Below are 21805 nucleotides of genomic sequence, written 5' to 3' on the forward strand. Positions count from 1 at the left end.
GGCTCCTGGCAGGACCTGCGTCCCTGTGGAGAGAGGAGCCCATGCTGGAGCAGGCTTCTGGCAGGACTTGTAGCCTTATGGGGGACCCCACTGGAGCAGTCCGTTCCTGAAGAACTGTACCCCATGGAAAGGATCCACGCTGCAGCAGTTCATGAAGAACTGCAGCCTGTTGGAAGGACCCACACTGGAGATGTTCCTGAAGGACTGTCTCCTGTGGGCGGAACCCCATGCTAGAGCAGGGGAAGAGAGTGAGGAGGAAGGAGCAGCAGAGACAATGTATGATGAACTGACCACAACCCCCATTCTCTGTCCCCTTGCACTACTCGGGGGGAGGAGGAAGAGAATTCAGGAGTGAAGTTGAGCCCAAGAAGGAGGAAGCTGTTTTTAGATTTGTTCTTATTTCTCATTATCTTACTCTGATTTTGACTGGCAATAAATTAAATTAATTTCCCCAAGTTGAGTCTGTTTTGCTCATGATGGTAATTGGTAAGTGATCTCCCTGTCCTTATCTTGACCCATGAGCTTTTCATTGTATATTTTTGTCCCCCTGTGTTATTGATGGAGGGGGAGCAATAGAGTGGCTTGGTGGACACCTGGCAAACAGCCAAGGTTAATCCATCACACTCATTCTCTGCCTCTCTCATCTACAAATTTGGCATTCCTTCCTGCCTGGTCCTAATGCACCAAGATGAGGAAAGAGTACAGCATTCTTTTGGTCAGCATAGGCCACTGCTTGAGGAATTCTTTGATTCTAGTATAAATTCCAACATACTAAAGGAAAGCCAAAAATTAATTATTGAATTATTGCCACTTCCTGGGTATCAGCAATAACTTCCAGGCTGCAGGGAAAAAAATATTACTGAAAGCAACATAAAACTATGATGTTTTTATTTTTATTTGAATGATCCTGGCTATTTTGCTCAGTCATAAGTGGGGGACAAGAGCTAGTTTAAACTATATGTTTACCAGATTGAGTCTCGCTGGCACACCACAGAGAATTTATGAGGCGTGTTAGCATCTTGACGTCAGTGGAGCTGACACTTTGGCACTCGGGGAATTAAACAGCTTTGCTCAAAATTTAATTTTGATATGTAGAGTATTTGCAGTTATCAGGACAGGGTGTTTCAGTTCAGTTCAGAATACAGAGTGCCTAAATTGAGTAATATCCTCTTCAGTACGTAATGCTTCATCTACATTAGCCCTGAAAGCAACTTGAAGCTTCATGTGCTCACAAAGCCCTCGTCCACTTATCCACACTGACCAGTACCAACCACAGACATCCACTGGTGCCACTCACCTTTGTGGCTGCCATCAAAGCCTTCCTCAGAACAACCAAGATTGTCTCATTGTCCTGATATTGGCATCTATGCATCTACGCAAAACTCTTATATTATCAATGTAAGAAAGTTTGAAAGACCCCTTCATATCACAGAAAAACAAGTATGTTTTGCCTTGGTATGCTCACTACTTCAGCCTGAACCCAGGTCATGGAAGAACCTTGAGACCAGTGGATTTTACACTGAGATATTAATTAAAATATAGTTTAGTAATAGCATATTTATTTAGCTCTCTCACCGTCAATTTAACTCCAGGGTTAATGAGCATAAAACACAGTCTAAAGCACAGAAAATCTTAACTGGAGCACAGCTGAGCTTTTCCTCTATGAAGAGTGAGTAAACACTTTTAGCATTTCAAGGAGAAACAACCAACACAGGAAGTAAGATTTGCCATAATAAATCAGATCACTCATCTTTTTGCTCTGTTATCTAGTACTCTGACTCTAAAATTGTCCAGGTGCATTAAAAGTTTGAAGGGAAAAAAAAATAATCCAAGCCCACTGTGCATGAATGAAAACTACCTATACTTCCTTATCTCTGCAGGCAGTTTTCTTAGCTCCTAAAACATTAATATAATTAACTTTTGACTTTTTTTTTTTTTTTTAAATCACCCATTTTAGTGATACTCCAAAAGTATTGGAAAACAGGCAGAAAAATACATAAGGCAGATACAAGAACAGATCGAAAGTAATTTTGATTATATGCAATTTTTATTTTCTTTAGTCTATAAACCCTTTCCTGAGATGAAAAGATCCCACTTATTAACCACACCTGAAGTAGGTTAGCTGTTTGGCTATACAGAAGCATTATAGGATTAGAATTAGGATTAGCATATAATTGTTCAAAAAGCATGAAATCCTTTCCATAGCTGTGGTTTAGAAAAGCCTTGTATGCCCTGTTATTGTCTGTGTTCTTTTGTGCATTTTCCTAAAGTGGGATTTGAAATTCAGGAAGCAATGGTATTAAGAATCTTGCTTTTTTGCATTGTTTTTTCTCAGTAGGAACACCATTTTGAGCAACAAATAACAAAGCACTTCAGAAAGAGGGAATAAGTCATCTTCCAGAGAATGAACAAACAATTCAGAGTGAAGAAACATCTGGGAAGAGAGGAAACAGAAGATGTTTGTTCCTTAGACTTCTTTGACATTAGTTACACTCAACGTACTCCATTCTGAAACCAAAGGAATCTATTGCATTCACTAGGTTGTCCAAAAGAGTTAGGAAAAAAGCTTATAAAATCTATGATATAACAACTGTAAATCTCCATTGCTTTATTCTTCATCCTATATTCCCCAATCCTAACACTAACTCAAGGACATAGAGGAATCGTGATGGCCTTTCCTCCTATGGGAATAGACTAATTAGGCCTAGTGAGAAAAACTGGCATGGGAAGGTGAAGTTGGTTTTGTGAGTTTTAATGTCATAGAAGGAGACTGCAATGTGCATTATAGCACTTTAAGTCATTTGCTAACTTTGTAGAATTGTTTAGGCCATTATTTAACACCCAGAAAGTAAGCTCTTTAACAGTTTTATAGTTTGTGACACTGGAATGGCTAGGAAAGTTAATGCAAGCCCACTAAAGACTAAATCAATGTGCATAAGTTAAAATGTGTAATAGTCCTTGCATTTGTTATCATTCAGGACCAAAGTGTTATTTAGTCCTACAGAGATCTTTTGATTTCTGAATTCAAGTATAAGGTACTTACATAGATTCACTTTGCACTGTAAAGGTTTTCTGAATGTCTTCATGTAGACAAACACACAGTTGTCTTGTGTACATGGCTACTCTTCCTCTAATATAGTAGGATTCCAATTGAACTAGCATTTCAAAATTCAGTCAAATAAAAAAAAAATGCCATTTATTAATTAAATCAACTGTTTATAAAGTGAAAAACAGGAGACTACTGTTTTTCTTTCTAGTGCTTTCTGTACAATACCTTGTACTCTCATTCTTTGTTTCAGCTTCCATTGCTTTTAGATTTTGGAGAATTTTCTCCTTTCAGCTAAAAAATTAATTTTACCAAGGTAGCATCAGAAAACCATTAGATAACTGCCAGTATTAAGTGATTGTGCATGTTTATATACAAGAAAGCTGAAATTTTAATCTAGTTAATAATTAAAGTGTCCTTAACATTTCTTGACTTTTTAACTCTTTATCTTCATTCACAACCACATCACCTCTCATGCATTGTTAAACATTAAGAGGTTATGATGCCTGCATTATAATATGTCACTCAAGAAGCTGCAGTGGACAGCCACTGCATTCAGTAGAAATCTACTTCTGAGGATATACACATGCCACTTTAATTAATCTCCAGGGGAAACATACAAAACAATCCAGTTCATGATTTTTGTTACCAGAACTTTTACCATTGCTTTAGATATTGTTAACCAGTTTTTTTTTACTTGCATACACTACTAATTTCACACTTTTTGTTCTCCCTTTCTCCAGTGTTTTAAGAACTTTGGGACAGAGAATTATTTTTGCTCAGTAGTGTTAGTACAGATGTCTGCAGCCTTGATTTAAGGAGCAGATGGAACATAGTGAAGGTGTCTGCCCTACAGCCATACAAAGTGACACCCTGAGCCAGCACTAGGTCACACAGGACATGTAGGGCTGGGAAAGCAGCCCCAAGTTTATTTTGAGGACTAGTGCCTGGCTGTACAGCAGCAACACTGTTACAAAAGCAGTTTTGTTCTGCCACAAAAGCCTATGTACCATATTGGGTTGGTTAGCCTGATGATCAGCTGGAAGTGCAGCTGAGAAACTGGAGAGGAAGAGTGATACTAAGCTCACTTAATCCCTTTGAGAAATTTTTACAGTGCCTAGCCTAGTTTGGGTCCAAAATAAGACATCCAAGGAAATTCAATGGAAGCAAAGTAACATTAAAATGGTACTAGAAAATGCCTCTAGTATTTTCCAGCCTCTAAAAAAAACCTACTGTTCAACCTAAAAATATATAGCATAAAATAATGTGTTAGCTTCTCTCCATTCTCAACAATGTAGTTGGTTGTTATGTTCAGACAGTTTTGTCTGAAAGTGCTAAATACTCTTCTCAGAGTCCTTCAAATCTCAACTGTATTCTGTCTGATTCCCTAAAACTTCATTTCAGTTCTCTCTGCATCAACTTCAGTTTTCTTCTAGATCAGAAGAGAAATGGCAGTAGCATGCAGCCCAAAATACAACAGGGGTTACAACTTTTGGGAAATCTTCCTCTATTTGAAAAAGCAAAAGAAAAATAATTAGTCACTAGAAGACGTCTTCTTTTTAGATTTTATAATCCATTTTTCCCTTGCCTGGACCAGAGCGTGATTGAGGTACATGAGGAGAAAGTACAAGCTAGGAGCAGATTTAGTTGTGGTGACTATACCCATGCAGTAGACTCCTTTTCCTTCTCTCAGTTTCCCCACCCCCATGCACACTTTCACTGTAAGCAGCATTTTGCAAAGACTTTGGTGACAAAGACTGTCTGCTCTGATGCAGCTGGTGATGTTGAGAGGAGGATGCTGAGACTTCTTTGTTCTTCCGATAGATGCCTATAGCTAAGACAGTTCTTTACAATGTTGTCATCTGCAGCTGACTCCCTAGTCTCCCTCCAAATCTAGTTTTTCTTATTCTTTTGCTATTCTGTGACCAGCAGAGATTTGAACCATAAAAGCAGGATGTAGCTGGTTCAGGTGTTACCCCTCTGGGCAAAGTACCAGATGTCTACAAAGGGCTGTCCCCCAGTCTCTGATACATAAGATATTCCCAGCCTTTCATCTGAAACATGCAATAAGAGCACTTGGTCCTTGGATGTTGCTTTGCTGTCTAAATTAATAATGAAGTCCTGGTTTATTATGCTTAGCTTGTTGATTGTCATAGTTCAAGGTCTACCTCTGTGTATTAGCTTTCAGTATATGAAAAACGAATCATTGGGTTCACTTAGCAAACAAAACTCAAGTATATTGACTTAATCTTGCACACCCACGGTGACAGATATATGTAAGAAAAGTAAATTTACTATTAATTCAAAGAAATACATTCCTAGCTAAGAAAAGATCATATTGAGACTCAATAAATTCGTAATTTTATTGAGCTACCTCAAAAGTTTAGTGTTTTGATATTCTGCATAAGTACAGACTTTCACACAGAGTGGCACATATACCCCTGCACATGTCATTCTAGCCAAGAATTTTATTAGTCTTCCAACTATGAAATAACCTAGATCAGTTTAACCATTTAAACCTGTTTTGCTATAGATATATATATCTATCACATAAAAGAAAATGGTATGTGCACTTTCTTTTTCATAAATTTACTAGGACTGCTTTATATGTTTAGTGATGCAACTGTACTGTAATGTATTTAGTCAATAGTCAAAAATGGATACCATCACAACTATACAAATCAATATTCTAGGTCAAGTTTTTAACAGTTTGACAAAAACAAATTCTAGATATCATCCTTTTCCTCAGTCTTTGTGATTGGGCTTCACATCAAAATAATCAGATAATAAGCATTACTTTCTTCTTTTAATAGAGGGGGAAAAGACCTTGATCACATCACTGACAGCGTCTTCCATAGTGTCTACAGAAGTGTAGAACCATTTTTCTTCAGATAGACTTCATTAGCCTATCTAGGCACAGCACACTGTACTTACACAGAGGTGAAGGATGCAAGCAACACAGCAGATCACTTCCATTCTATGTGAGATAACTAATCTATTTCCCTGTATTCCTTTCAAGTATACACATACACAGAGTATAGCACAGCCATCCCTAAACTTTTTTAAGACTTTCTTTAGTAGGGAAAATAAACACGCAAAACACTGCATACAGGTGTCCCCCCCCACCTCATCCTCCAGGGTAAACACTGCCATCTCATTCCTCCTTGCTCCTACCCAGCCGCCTTCTTTGCTACTCCAGAGATCCAGCTGTTCTGGCTGACCTAGTTCTGGACTGGACCTGACCTCTCTAGCCTCCCTGCTGTCCTTGCTCAGGCAGTGCTTATCTGCTCAATAGTGCCTTACCAAAACATGCATCTCCCCTTGAGAACCATTGCTAGTCTGTGTTGTTTTACAGTGATAGAATGTCAATCACACCAGGGGTGGAACAGTTTCTAATGCATATGTTCACCCAGCCTCGTGTATCAACGTAGATCTTTATGAGTGCCTTTTAATTTTGGAGTTAAATAAGTTATTCCATGATATGCAGCTAGTAGGTGGAGGAGCCATAATTAGAAAGTAGGTAGCATGATTTCTGACTAACTGTTGCATGTTTTTACCATGCAACCTGGAACTCCTCTTTCCATCAGACAAGATGTCTCCTCATGGCTGTAGTACACAAGCTGTGATGTCTCATGACCCCTAGACAGATGGCAGAGACAACAGCACATTGTTATTAACCAGTGCATATAGCATAGATAAAATAGACTTAAAACTGGGAAAAATAACCTGCCACGTTTGTATTGATCTGAAAAATCCAGAATATTAATTTTTTGAAAGATTAATCCTACCTGGGCACTTCCTAAATTTCTAGAGAACATGGATTCCATAAAATATGGATGATTCAAGTAACATCAATGCTCCACAACCTGATCTCAAATCCAGATATACAAGCCTCCCTAGAGATTATTAAAACACCATTTTGATTAAAAGAAGAGATTAGCAAAAATTTTAGAGAACCAAAAGTTTTCTGACAAAGTTATTTTCCTTACTAGTAATTTTGATTTTTTTCTATACAGTTTAATGAATCACTATCGTTATATCATCTTATCGAACTAATGCTCAAATCCATACACTTATTTAGATCTGTAGTACTTATTCATTTTACTACAATATTGTGTTTAAGTCCTTTTATTAAATAAAAGGATTTCTAACTAATATATGAGCACATCTAGTTTGTTATTTTCCCAAGTGTCTGGAAACTTAGATTCCGTCTGAGTCACAAAAAAAAGATTTATTTATTGGTGATGGGTATGCAGATATTCTATTCTAGCCATGCTTGGTATTTCCTTTTCTGACTGCCAATATTTAACTATTTACTATGTCTTTCCACCAAATTCCTGGCCTTTCTCTTCAAGTTGCAGGTAGATATATAAACAAAGCAAGGTACATAAAGAACTTGTAGGAGATGATTATACAGCAGAACACGCTGGAACTAAAGATGGATATGCTCAGCTACCAACATTTTCTAACAGCGCTTGAGCGTTTGGGCAAAGTTATCATTCACACCTCTAACAGGCAGCAATACAATTACAAACTCTGGCTCTACCCAAACATTTCTAATATCCCTACTTCCTAATGACTTCACCTCGATTGCTTAATGTATACAGAGGATAAGATACAGGCTGTAAATTGACAAGAGACAAAGATGACATGCAACCCTGAGATTTTTGGGGAGAAGGAAACTTCTCCCAGGATAAAAGGTTTTGTTCATCCTGTTAGCTTGACCATTTGTACAGGTTTTCAAGATATAAATGTTAAATATAATAACTATGTTATTTCTTAAGTTACAAGGTTAGTACTAGTGACTTCAACAGAAGTTCTATTCAGCAGCTTGCAGCAAAGACTGCAAGCCTGAACTCTAAATACATAAGGATTATTAAACACTAACCTGGATCTCTCCCCAGAGGGAACTATGCTCAGAACAAATAACCTTCTTCCCCAGCTATTTGTAAGAGTTGTAGTTCAGATACCAGCTGAGATTGCCACTGTTCTCTATTCATATTCAATAGACCTTATTCAATGGGATGCATCAGTCTGATACGCTTGGGATCTGACCCTGAAGTTTGTAATCTGTCACAACTCTCTCAGAAAGGAGTATTGTCCATCCTGTGGAAGGTCTGAGCACTCTGCTTTTTTAAATTAAATTAGAAAGGAGATTCAAACAAGATATACATATCACATTTTACTTTTTATTAACCTGCTCCTTAAGGTAGTGTTAAAGGTTTGTTAATGTTGAAGAATGATGTTCCTGTTAAAATAATCTGTTTTACCTTAAGATTGCAGTATTAAACTGTTTCCTGGAGACTGTCTTTGAGCACAGGCCCTTTAAAACAAATCGGACGCTCTCAGCAAAAGGCATATTTGTATTCCACATTGCAAGGTTGGTATCATACCATAATAGTCATTCTCATTATGAGACTTGATGGCTAGCCTGCCAGAAAATAGTTGATTTTTTTTGGCTTTCTTCCTCCATTTTTCACCCACCCCCCTCTGCTCTTTATAATATATTTAAATAGAGAACAAATCACACATTTTTGACAAGCAGGAACTGGGGTCAGAACCAACCCCCATCTTCTTCCCAGCTTTCATCTGCCTGAAGCAACATGGCTTGTTTCATCTCATCCCTAGGAAACAAGCCAAATGGAACATGCCCTTGGTAAGATCTGCCTCTCATCTGAAGAGCCTGTCTTTTCTGAAGGACAGGCTCCTCCTTCCCTTCTCTTTAACTTCAAATTACATTTTATGAAGTTCTCCAAGAAAATAGAAAACTTGTAAGACTCCACTAAATATCAAATTTTTCAGCAAAAGGACATAAAAGTTTGGACTCTTGAGGACTAAAAGGTGGGGAAAAAAATAATCTTTCTTTCCTCTGGAACAGGAAGAGATCGTACCTGTATTGCTAATACAAAATGGGCAATTTCATGAGAAGTGTGCCAGTGCTACAAACGGAAGCACACTAAGCTTCAAAAAGGTCAAGTGATTCATAAAGAAGTCAAAATGGCAAGTCCAATTTAGCTTTGTAAGTCAGAGAGGTGTAGGTGGGGTTTGATTTTTTTTTTCCCCCAGGTTGAAATCGTTTTGCTACCTTCATAAAAGTGCAAAAGGAAACAAGTAAGTGGCACCTTGTGCATACATTTCAGCAGTGTATATATAGCAGTTGTCAGTTACCTGTTGCACTAACTGCATCATTTCAGAAGTGTAGTAAATTTGAGGATCTCCCCACTGTACCGAGGATCTCAGCACTGCTCACAGAGAAGCTAAATGATACGTACAAAATGATATGTACAAGTAGACTATTTAAACCTCACTGTATACTAATACCAGTGTGAAAACTACCTTGTTGCCTCTAAGCAAAAAAGACCACTCTAAATGAAGGCATGTGAGCAACACATTCTTGTGACAGCAGGGTAGAGCTTCCTGTCCGATCATTTATTAGGTGTTTTCAAACTGAGCGTAAATTAGGTCTGAGGATTTTGACTGCTGTAAACACACCTTAGCATGTGTGTGCAAAACATCCAGGGAAAAGAAAGATATCTTCCATGTTTAAAATAGTCATACTTTTTTCTGGAGATATGCTTCTATCACATCCTGTGTGCTACCTTTTACACCAGAGGATAATAGATATGTTTCCAGGTATGTGGTATTCACAGCAGCCACAAACAGTGACACAGGGAGTTCTCCTGTGCAGAGTGGCCCTGGAGTTTTAGTCAGGAGGGAAGCTGTTATTGAATTAACGGTCTAAGATTAGAGCCAAATAAGTTTATATACACCCAAAGTTTTCAGATGCTTCCAATTCTAGTAATTGGTCTAACAAAAGAGGTCTTCTGATGAGGCAGAGTTGCAAGGAAGAAATTATGCTCACTTAACATCATTTTAAGTACATGACAACAGTAGTAATAAACACCTCTTAAAGTGTGATCTATTAAATATTGTATTAACAAGAATTTTTCATAGGGAACATCCACACGTATAGCTTGGCTAAGGGATGACATAAGAAAATTGAAATATGACATTTTACACATTCCATACACCTGTAGACTGACAGGCTGAAGGTCTAGGTCCTGCAAGAAGAAATATTATAGCTGTTAAGCCTATGTATAAGAATTTACAGTCTACCCTACTTACCACATTAAAGTCTGGAAAACTAATATTAATGGGACACAGCTGGGAGGAAAAAAGCATGCCAAAGTCGCTTCTACTAGAATATGCAATCGTTTATGAAGAAAACTTACCAAATCTCTATCCACTGAGTCTTTTAAAAGTAGACTGGGGAAAAAAAAACCAACAACTGTTCGGCATATAAAATCTTATTCTAACAGGAAGATGTTTATAGTTTCTTTGATTCCAATACAGCTTGGTGAACAATGAAAAGTAAAGTGTTTTGAATAATACATTTTGGGGGAGGAAAATCACACTATTCATTAAAACTTGTCATCTTCATTACAGCTCAGATTAGCAAAGACATCCTTATTTAGGAAAGCTTTTACATTTATATTTAAATTTAAACATGTGCTGAGACAGAGGAATTACGAACTCTGTGGTTTTGCTTAGTTTCCTGCATTCAGATGTAAAATTCTAACCTATAACTGCCCAAAGGCCATGGTGCACTATGTTTCAAAAGTGAGCAAAATTCTGTCCTCCCAGTTCATGTAATTAGCACCAAAAGATAACTAGAGCATCAATGTTGATGGAGTGATGAATCAAATTCATTTCTGTACCAGATGCTCATGAACCCATTAACTATTCATGGTGAACTATGGAGTGAGAGTCAGGTGATACACTGGTCTTGTACTGGCACTTGCTAGTGTCATCAGAATTTAAATCTAGACCTGTTTAAATTGCTTGAGGGGTTTTATCAAGCTAAGTGATGGTCTTTGGGCATTTTCCCTAGGTTATGTGTCTGTATCAGATAAGCCAGTGTCGGAAGTATCCCAAAGAGTGAAAATGAGACTTTCCCATTAATTCTAGCACCATTGATTCAGGTAAATATTACTACCTATGTGATATCTATTCCTTAAAGAAAATTATTTCAGTTTCCAAGACTTCAATAAACACTGAAGTTTCTAATCAGTATTAAAATGCACAGACACACACATTGACAACACACATGCATACACATGTGCACAAAACCCAACTTTTGCTTCTAAGATCATCCAAGTACCTGTTATCACAGAAATATAGTAACACTGTTGAGATACTTCAAAAACATCATTTCTTGAACACTAATAGTAAAAAAAAAAATATCCCTCTTCAACAGCATCTTCACACTGTTCTGCGTGGTGTAATATAATTGGAGGTACATGACACCACAAAAGCATTATTTAAAATTATCCCCAATCTATAGCAACAATTCAAGATGGAATTAAGGAAATATATGTAGCTCTTCCACAGCTGTAAGAATATGGGAGACAGGTTTACACTATGCATTTATTTTCCATTATTCTTTCCATTTTTTCTATTACAAGCTGAGCTGTCAACTTATTTCTTGAGCTTTTTTATATTCGCAAATGCTTTTTTTCCCCCCCCCTTTCCACCTGTATCTGCTCAAATTCATCAGTCACATTATGGCTCTGTAATGAACCCGCCCTGAGAAGCAAGAAAGTGACATAATTTTCAAAGAGGGTGGGGGTAAGGGTGGACTCAACACTAATCTCCACAAGGAAGAAATCAGCACAAAGGAACAGATTGTCAGAGAGAAAGAGGATGAAGAAAGGGAGAAGAGCACTGGGGATGAAGACATTGTCCTCAATCTATTTTGACGTTGCATATAGCAGTCTTGATTTTTGACATCTGTCCTTTGCAGTTGTGCAGAACCACGCTCTGAAGTCCTGTCTAACAGTAATTTCTGAAGAAAATGCTGCCCCCTTATCACCTCTGAAAATGTGGTTGGAAAACTTATTGCTGGTTTTGACACATGTTCAGTATTAATGATTTGGTAAATAGTGTGTTCATGAGATTGCAAAGGTATTCTGAGCCACACTGAAATGACAAAGAACTCACTGGAATGAAAAATACATGGAAAGTACTATAAACAGAGTAGAAAACATGATTTTCTGCATTCATGTCAAAGCCAGATTTAACACCCATATAATTAATATGTAAGGAAAGAAACCAACTTAATCTTCAGAGAACATTGGGCTGAGCTTTCTTCGTGGGCAGAAGATGCATCTAAATGCAATCTAAATGTAAGAGAAAGGTCTTATCTGACTCCTTTAATTTAATCCTTTTCATGGAAATTCTAAGTGTAAATAAAAACCAGGAAAACAATTTCTAAAATGTCCAGTTCAGATATAATTGTGTAAGTAGAAGTAGGTGGTCCTCAGGAGTTCCAGATATTTGAAGTACATAGATGCCCAAAGCTATCAGTTCCCCCCCACCCTTGAGCTAATAAAGAATACTGAATCTAAAAATTTGATTTATGAACCTCAGAAAACCTCTCCTTCAGAACTTCTACCTCTATTAAAATCAGAAATGCCTGTCTTGCTCTTGCTTACTTCTTAAGCAAGATACAGTGTGTACAAATGAAAATACTGCTTTTTAAATAAAAGCAGTATAATTTTTTACAAAAGATATTTTATTGGTATTCTGGAAAAAGGCCTGGCCATATCACTTAACTTGAACTGTTTTTCTTTACTCCAACAACATGACTTCAAGTTTTATAGTAATGAACAACACTTCAAAAAAGCCTGTAAAATGAACATATTCTTCTGTTTTTTCAGCATCTAATAAAACTCATATTAAAATTATCTCAAACACCTAATTCTTGCACAATAATATTAACATATAATCAATTATTTTCAGACACAACAACAGAAATGGGGACTGCAGTATAAAAAGTTAAGTATCAGTGATTTGCTATTATTTATTTACCCATACATAACCCAGTTTCCTTAGACAACATGTTCTAAACTTACTAGATAATTTAGGAGGCACCTTACAAGGGTGATTCTAGTTCTGAATGTCTGTCTTATTGTCACTTACACAAAATACCAAGGTCAGTTCAGGGAAAACTCGGTGAATTTAAGTTTCTTATAGGAAGTATCAGACTAGACAGTCCAGTTGTCTCAGCTGGTTTTAAACTTCTCAGATCTACCTTTTCCATATTACACTGCAGGCATCTCATTTCTGCTTTGAAAGAACAGTTATATCCTCCATGCCCATTCAGGTCTTAGTTTCTACTGCAGAAATGAGCATCTATGCCAAATAAGGCCTGCCGTGGCAGTTATTTTAAGTGATCCATCCACTAAAACAAATACAGAATAACAATTAATTCAGAGACCACAGAAGAGTCATCAGCTGGTGATGCAACAATAAAGTTCAATATTTACAAACTATTGACCTAGAAATGATTGTATAAGCCATTACTAATTTTCTGAGTCACCTAGTCAGCTCTGCATTGAGTCTTAGATAATATCTTGTAGCTGAACTCAGAACTGCTAACACAAAGTTATAGCAACTTCTCACCTAACAATTACTCATCCCCACTCTGTTGGGTGTAAATTTGATACGAAACATTCCTTGGTAGTTTCTGCCCCCATGCAGCCTACAGAACTTCTGTTCTGAGTGAACACTTAACTTCTTGAACACTTCTGCAGCCTTGAGGGAATAAACTTATTCAGATGAGCAGGACAAAAAGGCTTGTGCGTGTCCCAGTTCCTACTTGCCTTGAATCCTAAGTAGTCATCCATACAAATGATGATTGTGATATGGATGTAAAATGAACGAACGTTTTAGTGTGCTGCTTTTCACAAGTGTAAATGACTACATAATGTGAGTGCTGAAAGAGGCCCAGTCAGCACACAGTATAAAATTTTCTATAAAGAGCAATCTGATATTGAGGTACAAAGTTCATATTAGACTTCAGATAAGTGAATCTTTTTCAGATATATCAAGCACTTGACTAGTCAGTGAGAGGTTATTTATGAAATCTAAATTGAATCTTCTATTTTGAACAGAGTAGCCATAGAGATCTAAAGAAAAAGAAAAAATGAGCCTTAACTCCCTGTTTACGATGGTGATTAGCAAGCTGCATGTTTTTCTTTACCTACCAAAAATTTATCAATTTTTTTTTCTCTGTAAGACTTTGAAAATCCACAGATTTTCTTTGCCTTTTTGGCCTTAAGCACATGTTCAACTGCTTGATTACAAGTATTTCCTTTACAGTCTCTGGCTAGATGTCAGTTTCTAGCTTGCTTTTTGACATTCTTGAAATTATCATTCTATTACCCCTGTTTTGGAGGGATGAGACCTCATAGTTCAGCCACCTTCCATCTGAGTTTCTGGGAGCACAGAGAGCTTCCTTTTGACTGCCAAGATACTGTTGTACATACACATGCCTAATACCTTTCTTAGATATACTTTGTTATTATGTTCATTTACCATCCAAAAATAGTATTGCTTTTTAGTTGTTTCTTTTGTTTTTGCTACACTATGCAATACTCAAATATATATATATATATATATTTAAAATCAGTCCTATAGTAAGTTTTTTTCTTCACATATTAGCATTATTTCAAGATTAAATAGGGTTGACTGAGTTTTGGTATTTTCTGCTCTCTTAATGATGAAGTAACTGCAAGCTTACTGTAGAACCTATCTCAGTCCATGCCAGCACGCAGGAGTCTGGAACTTCCATTTTCAGTCTTCTAGTTGGATCTTAACAAATCGCTGATTTCTGATCTATTCCATCAGCTTTGGCAAAAAGCTCTCCATCAGGAAGGTGGAGGTTAAGAAATATCCCCTCATATTTATTATCCAGGCCATCTTTGAGGAGATGAAGCTTCAAGGTCACTGTTTTACCATTCTTGTCAGGTTTTTCTCATAACTTCTTTTGGTTTATCTTCAGGCATTCAGGGATGATATCACACCAATGCCCTGTAGGCTATAAGAAGTTAGTATTTTCCATTCTACACAGACTTGAATCTTGTTATTTCCCATAAAATATCCCTCTATTCTGGAAATATAATCTAATTATTTTGTTCCTATAAGAAAGATCCTATATTTGGCAACTGTATAATGTTTTTCTGTATCCAGGTCACCAGTAGATCAAGCCTGTATCATTTATCTATTCCCTTTATTATAACCACTACATTATTCTTCACCAACTAAGATTGAAGTTTATTTTCTAGTTCAGTGAGAAAAACATTAAATAGCTTAGGGTTAACATCCTCTCTTAATCATATTCAGCAAAAGAAATCATCATAGCAATCAACATAGCATTATTATCCCTATGTATATTTACATCTAAAATCCATTATTAGCTATTTTATTATGTGCCAAGGCTAGCTTTGTGTTCTTCTGGTTCATCAGTCAAATGATACTGTGAAAACCAGTCAAATAACTTACAACACAACTCTTAAAAATGTACAGTAGACTGAAGGGCACAGCTACGTGCAAAGTGTATTACCCAAAATGTAATCTAAAGCCATAAAATGACAAGAGGAAGCTTATAGCTGGGAATATAAGTGAAAGACAACTATATATACAATGTATATGTGCATATAAATCCACTTTCATGGTTATATATATACTTCACTATATATAATGACGCCTGCATTCATTCTAGATAAATACATTTTTTATGATACTGAAATAGACTTATGGATGAGTTTGTAATGAAGCCACCCACAGGATAACACGTATGAAAGAAAGTTAGGTTTAATAACCAACTTAGATTATTAAAAAGTTCTCCGCCATAAAAGTTGTCACTTATGTATATACTCCCAATATTGAGTAGCGGGTAAATATTTTTGCTAATTAACGATCAGAATGACACACAAAAGGACTGGATGACCTTGGGAATTGCAGTAAAACTTAATTTGATGCATTTCAATGGAATAAAATGCAAGGTCAGGCAGTAAGTCTTATTTCAGGACTGGATCAAGACTGTCTACACTAAAACTGAAATCACAGCAGATAAGAACCTTAAGAAAAACAGAGTGAATTAGAGACTGACTGCAAGCCATGTGTTGATGCCTTAAAAAGAATAATTTTAGTGAGTATCAAGCAATATTTCCAATAAAGAAACAGAAGACACTAAAATCTCATCTAGAATACAAGATATGTATTGTTATCACCAGTGTTCAGAAAGGCTAACTAAAAGTCTGAGATGATTGAAAGAATGAAAAAAAATGTAGAAAATGAAAAGAATTTTACTTTCACAGTCCACCAAAAAAAGAATTTTGAGGAAACTATTTTTGCCATGTATAAATAGAGCAAATGAGTTAAGTGCTATGGAGGATTAAGAATCAGTCAAGTAAAAGATTAAGCTGGTAGAAAAATTAGTGGTTTACACACAGAATAAATTTATTATGTGACTAGAAGATTTCTAATGGTCAAAAAAATCATCTGCATCATGTTCTCACTATCCAGCTGTCTTCTTTAACAATGACTCTTTAGTTGAGCACAAAAAAGTAGATTTAATATGGAATTTGTTTGGTTTAGAAGAGAAATATTGAAATACACATAGTCTACAGAAGTATGAGATTGGATTTAATGAGCCAGGAGGTCCCATTCATTCTTAGTTTCCTAAGTTGCAGGGTCTAGAAAAACGTCCCCAGTTGTGACCCTTGTCCACTCACTAGGAATGTATTTAATTGAAAGGCAACAATTAATTTCCTGCATTGTAGGCACTTAACCACTACTGCATGATATGACAGCCAGTCATAAAAGCCATAGACTGAATTTCATCAGGCAATTTGCAAGAAAAGTATCCCACATCCCATTAAGAATCCCATGAGCTATTTCATGGCCCATTATCAGTCTTAGTCTCCAGTGGGAACTCCTAAAGCATCCCAACAGCTGCACATCATCATGTAAGTGGAGTGATTAGCAACTCAGCATTGTGTTTTCCTGGTTAAATTATGTTTGACTTTTTTTTGAAGATATCTAAAGCTCTAATTTTAAAATAGTTGTGGACCAACATTGGTTACATCTGTTGTAATTCCAGTTTTCTAGTATTTGTTGAACTAGGGCTGTTTCACAATTGGCACAGCTATGGCGATTTACTTGTGCTTCCCAGTTTTTTCGGCACTTAAATTCAACCAAGCGTATGCTAACTAGGGCTGTGGATGTGACAACCAAAATCTTTTACGACATTGATTCTATTTCATATTTTGAGAGCCAAGGCCCATTTGATTGTTTCGATCTCTCACACACACAACAAAGTTAAATGAAGTTCAGGAAAGCCCATCTGGGAAGAAAATGATAATTGTTTTGTTTCCTCCTCAAGAAAAATTCTATTGCTAGCTATGGCATAGACCTTTTTTCCAGAAGTTTGAACAACTTATAACAATATTGAGCATGCCCACCAAGATCATGACAAAGCCTAACTCAAACTGATTTAAAGAGAGTTCAGTAGACTCAACCTTTTCTAGAATCACATACCTGATACTTTTGTACTTCAGCTACCCAATCTGCAAAATGAATTTTAATCTCATGACTTGAACTTGTAAGATCATACCAATGTTTCACTCATTTTGAATTTTGTAGCTAGAATTTAAATAGTTTAAAAAAAAATTATTCTTGAATTACATATAAAATCCTCTATTGCTTGTCAAAAATACATTATGTCATATACCTCTATGGAGCTACTCTTGCTTGGGAGTCCATAAAACTCAGAGTCCTTCTGTAACATCTTTTCGGTATGTTCTGGGACACACAACCTCTTGTTTAGGCCTGAACATCTCTGTATACAACACATGATCACAGAAAAAGGGTTGCCAATTGTATAAAAACTAAACTAAACTAAACCAAACTATTCTAGTAGAGCATATTACTTTTGGAAATACTGCTGTACTAGGAAGCCAAAGTAAGATTTTTCATGACAATTCCACCAGGAAATATAATTTTCACCTAGACTACTTCAGCGTCAAATCTCATAGAATTTGTTCAGAGGAAGGGAGGAAAGTCAAATAACATGCCTAATTTTAAATGAGGTAGGAGCTCCATATGTAAAAAACCCACCATCTTCTTGGATTATTTCACATTATGTTTTTAAGGATCATCATGGTATTATAAACTCTTCAACTTTGACACTTCAGTGAAGAGAACTGTCCTGGTTTCGGCAGGGATAGAGTTAATTTCCTTCCTAGTAGCTGGTACAGTGCTGTGTTTGGATTTAGGATGGGAACAAAACTGATAACGCACCAATGTTTTAGTTAGGACTAGGTAATGCTTACCCTAGCCAAGGACTTTCTAGTTTCCCATGCTCTACCAACTGAGAAGGCTGGAGGTGCAGGAGAAGCTGGGAGGGGGCACAGCCAAACTGGCCAAAGGGACATTCCATACCATGTGACGTCATGCTCAGTACATAAACTGGGGAAAGTTGGCCGGGGGGACCACTGCTCGGGGACTGGCTGGGCATCGGTCGGCGGGTGGTGAGCAATTGTACTGTGCAACACTTGCTTTGTGTAGCATTATTATTATCATATTATTATCATTATCATTTTATTTCAATTATTAAACTGTTTTTATCTCAACCCCCGAGTTTTTCTCACTTGTGCTCTTCCAATTCTCTCCCCCATCCCACCGGGTGGGGGGGAGTTAGCGAGCGGCTGCATGGTGCTCAGTTGCTGACTGAGGTTAAACCACGACAGTCCTTTTTGGTGCCCAACGTGGGGCACGAAGGGTTTGAGATAATAACAGATTGACCGGAGCGTATTAAGGAACTTATATCTGTTAATAGTGGTGGGTCACAATGTTGGTTTCTCTGTTCTCGATATTGATTTGTATAATCTGCATCGTGCTCTTTTTTTTGCTGTACATGTTAAAGATTGGTGTTGGTTTTTGCAGTTTGCTGTGGTCTGCAGTGATTAGTGATGTCTCGCTTGTGAGGTTTGTTTTTAGAACATTGACCGTGACAGCCTCCCAGCAAAACGAGCTTCGAAGCAGCCAGCCGGAGCTTTGTGCTTAGAACACAGTGAAGTGGAACAACTCTGGCTGCTCCAAAGCTCAAAAGTGAGCGATGCAAAGCTCGGCGTCCCCTTTCCCAGCCCGGTTTCGACGATTTGATGTTTTGCAGGTGCCTGTCGGCAGTGGAGAAGGACAGAGAGGGAAGTCAAAGCCTCTGCGAGTGCTGGTACGCAACCTGGGATGGGATAACCTGCTTTCCGGAGGCCTCTCTCCTTCCTGCTCCATCCCATCCCAAGCCCATGGGTCCACAAATCCCGCGGCATATGAAATCCTTAACTCCTCCAGCAATTTCCTCAATGCAATAACCACTCCGAGTCCATTCGAGTGGCTTAAGCGGGACCGAGTGAGTTTTGAGTGGGGCCGTTTCCTTCGGTGGCATCTCCGTGCAAGGCTTGCCGCGATTTTGGGGATGCTGCAATGGCCGGGGAAGGGCGATGGGATGCTCGGAGCATCTTGCCGCGGACCCAGAGGTGCCCACTTGTCCCGTTTCCTCCTCTGTTTGCTCCTGAAGCTTTAATACTAAGTAACAAAAAAGCAGCGGGGATCCGAGCTTGGATCACGATGGGATTTTAACCGATTAGACCTCGGTGTCACCTTCCTTCGCCATGTTATTTTACATGCCGTGTCGCCTTTCCTTTCAGGGCAAGCCGGGCAGTTAACCTTTGTGCCGAGCGGTGCCGGGGAGGGAGTTGACTAGAGCAAATGAGTTTGCAGCATGGAAACGACGGATTAGCTCAGCTGGGAAACTAAAGTAGAGCTGGAGATAGCTGGAGGAAGCGAGGAGAGTAAAAAATGTCGCTTCTCTGGACGTTTCCGTACCGTGCTAGGACTTGGTCTGGCTAACGAGGGTTTATTGAAGCACCAAAGGGATGGAGGCCGTGCCAAAGCGAGACCTTCCTGAAATGCCCTGATATTTTTCAGGCAATTTTGATGAAAGTCGGAGCCGCCCCGTAACGTGTATTTTCACAACAGTTTGCACCTCACTTGTATTTTGGCAGCTTGTGCTTTCAAATACAGCGAAACGCTGCTTACGCCTTTCTCCCTGGCAGGGTGCGGCGTTTAGACCCCATTTCTCTCTTCCGGATCGTTTTGGCTCAAAACAGAGCCGGTTTCTCCCCATCCACTAAGTTTTGCAAGCGGGGAGAGTTTTGGGGTGCGCGGCTTTAAAGAACTGCCTGGCTCTGCATCCAGTAGATTCTGATGTCATAAACGGTCACCTTTTGTGTCTCTGGAGTTGGTGCACGCTGGGTGCCACTGAGCTCCTCTCGGTGAGGTCTACCCCGGTGTCCCGGGATTGATCTGGAGGTTCAATTTTCCCCAAGACCGGTGACCGACGTGAGGATGAACCGGAATGGGGGTTACAAAATGACCCTTCTGGAAGAGTTACAGGTAGCGCGGCCGGGGCTCTGCCCAGGGGCTGAGCATCCCCCAAAGAGTGGGAAAACTCTCCCCGAAACGCCATTGGCACTTCCCCGGAGCGCAGAAGGATGGGCGGGGGGAGATGCTCTGCACCGGGGAGGGCTGCCAGGGGCAGGTTTAGCGTCGCTGGTCGGTGCAGGGAGGGAGAACGGTTTCTACGAGAGAAGGAGACTTTCCCCGTGTCACCCGCGGGGCGTTTGAAAGCTGCGACTCCCAGATCGCTCCTTTTATTCCCACTCCGACAGCCACGTAACACGCTCGAGTTTGTGATTTTATTTAAATTGCGATTTCATTCAAACCGTGATTTTATTTAAATTGCGATTTTAAGTGATTTTGTTAAGCCCTTTCCCCCCGTGCCTTGTCCGAGGTTGGGGTTGGGGTAGCGACTTGGCTGTGAGACGTGGCTGGGTTTTTATTTCTTTGAACGCAGCCTGGGAATCCCCTTCCCCAGCCCTGGTGGCGGGGGGAAAAGAGAAGCAAAAGGACTTCTTTCTGCTTGCTCCCGTAGTTCTCCTTCGGCTTTTAAGGCAGATGGTATTTCAGCCGAGAAGGGCATTGGCTCTCACAGCCCTTGGCTTTTGCAAGGAGAAAAATGATGTTTTCCATGGAAACTTCTTCTTCTCATTGCTAAACAGAGACATGACGAAGAGGCAGTGATTGACCAGGGAAGAACGAGTAACATTGTCAGTATTCACTATGAGGAGGAGGAGTTGGAAGGTGAGTCTCTGCGGAGATCCTGGCAGAGGGGCCACCAGCCCAGGGCGTCTTCCCGTTGCACAAAGTCCCTACAACGTCCCTTGCTCGGTGTCACATCATGTGCAGCAAAACGTGCCGTGCTTCTTGATAAAGCAGCACAGTTGTTTTCACATTTTTTCTTACTACGGCTCTTAAACAGAGGGAGAAAGCCCCCGCGGAGGCCACGGTGTGAGTTTTAGCCGTGGGCCTGGGTAATTCATGGCTCGTTTTCTCCCAGAAGCTGCTTCTGACTTGGAGAGGTCAGGAGAATCATTTGATGGCTGCAGATGCGGGGCTGTGATTTTCTTTTTTTGTTCCGGAGTTCATGATCATGGGGCCGATTTGATCTTCTCTTGTCGCCTTGTGCCATACAGAGATTTTAAAAACAATTACTTTCTGTCGCTGCTTAATGAGCAAGTCTGAGTGTTGTCCAGCCGAAGGTGGAATTTGAGAAGAGGTTTGCTGCTTTGAGGGCACTTGTAGATGACCCGGAGCCATCACTTGTTGTTGCTCTGTTGTTGCAAAGCTTGAGTAAAATAGGCTTGGAAGAAAGGAGGTCCAGTGAAAATAAAATTAAGAGAAGTGGTTTTTTTCTCCTGGGACTTAACTGTGGCTTAGCGAGGCACCGGCCGCGTCAGCCACTGCCACAGTGCCGAAAGTGCTGCAAATGCCGCTTTATTGCAGGCCAACGGG

Source organism: Pygoscelis adeliae, unplaced genomic scaffold (assembly GCF_000699105.1).
Source record: "Pygoscelis adeliae isolate BGI_AS28 unplaced genomic scaffold, ASM69910v1 Scaffold71, whole genome shotgun sequence".
Taxonomy (NCBI): domain Eukaryota; kingdom Metazoa; phylum Chordata; class Aves; order Sphenisciformes; family Spheniscidae; genus Pygoscelis; species Pygoscelis adeliae.